This window comes from Myotis davidii, unplaced genomic scaffold (genome assembly GCF_000327345.1).
Source record: "Myotis davidii unplaced genomic scaffold, ASM32734v1 scaffold299, whole genome shotgun sequence".
Taxonomy (NCBI): domain Eukaryota; kingdom Metazoa; phylum Chordata; class Mammalia; order Chiroptera; family Vespertilionidae; genus Myotis; species Myotis davidii.
Genome location: NW_006293088.1, coordinates 9,118,998 through 9,120,235, shown reverse-complemented (window position 1 = coordinate 9,120,235; position 1,238 = coordinate 9,118,998). Strand labels below are relative to the sequence as shown.

General features: G+C 60.6%; 1 protein-coding gene across 1 annotated transcript in view; it reads left to right on the top strand.

Moving 5' to 3' along the window:
- THAP3 (THAP domain containing, apoptosis associated protein 3) overlaps positions 1–1,238 on the top strand; it is a gene marked incomplete at its 5' end in the record, with an annotated part of 23,852 nt that overhangs the window by 20,816 nt on the left and 1,798 nt on the right. The window lies entirely within an intron of this gene.

Below are 1,238 nucleotides of genomic sequence, written 5' to 3'. Positions count from 1 at the left end.
CCTTGGTGGGTGGGGGGGTGGGGTGTGCAGGTTTGGCTCAGGAGAGAGCTCACTGACGGCTGGACGTTGAATTCCGTAACTCCTAGAGGTGAGGTTTGCAGTCCCAGAGTGTGGGCCCCACGGGGGTGGGCTGGGGGGACCGCTTCAGCCTGGAAGGGAAAGTGATGGTGGGACGAACACAAGGCGGACAGACAGCCGGGCCAGCTGGATTTTATTGGGAACGAGATGGCGGGCTGTGAGGAGGAGCAGGCGCCAGCTGTGAGCAGGCCGCAGGCCTTTGCCGCGTCTTTCCTTCGCCCGATGATCCCCCAGACTCCACGCGAGCGGCCGCCTCCTCTTAACTCCGAGTACTGGTTCTGTAGGAGGGCCCTCCCCAGCGTCCCCACCGTCCCTGCTGGCACATCCCTCCTCCCTGCTTCCTGGCACTTGGCACAGTTCCGTTTGGGGTCTTCCCCCTCCATCGTGAGCTCCCCGAGGGCAGGGACGGCTTTCACTGCTGTAGCCCCAGCACCGAGAAGGTTGTGGCACAAAGTAGGTGCTTAGTACATTTGGTGGTTTGGTTTTTGTAACGGGAGGCCTTTTATTTTTATATCCTCTCTGTATAAAAGTTAGCTGTGGGGAGAACACTTAGCATGAGATCTGCCCTCAAACTCGGGTGTCGGGGCAGTGCTGTGAACTGTGGCCCGGTGTGCAGCTGGGCTCCCGGTCCCCGAGCGGCTTCACTGGGACTGCCCACTGTCCGTGACTGCACCCCAACTCCTCAGAGGAGTTAGCTCACTTTCCTGTGGTCGTGTTTGTCCCAGAGGGATTGCAGTTAACCACTGGGGGGAGTGGGGGACTGAGATGTGCATCGCGCCTGGAGCCGGTCTGGCCATGGGCGGTGAGCCCCTGGGGACAGACTGAGGGGATGTTCTGTACCACGTGGCTGCCACTCACTGAGCAAAATTTGAGGCACTACTCCTCGCCTAGAATCCAGGCCCTGAGGCGACACAGGGAGGTCCCTGGCTCACAGGGCCTCTGGCCAAGGTTTGGGAGCATCTTGGGAGAACAGATACCAGTGGGCGGGGGTGGAGGTGGGTTGGGTTTCAAGGCCCTGGATACTTGGATAAACATGGGCCTGAGAATGAGGACCAGCGCGAGACTTGGCGCCTGGCGTGAGGTTCTTGGGGTGCAGGTCTCTTACACCCCAACGGGGCCCAACATCGGCCACTGTCCACAGCAGCTGCCTGTCTCACAGC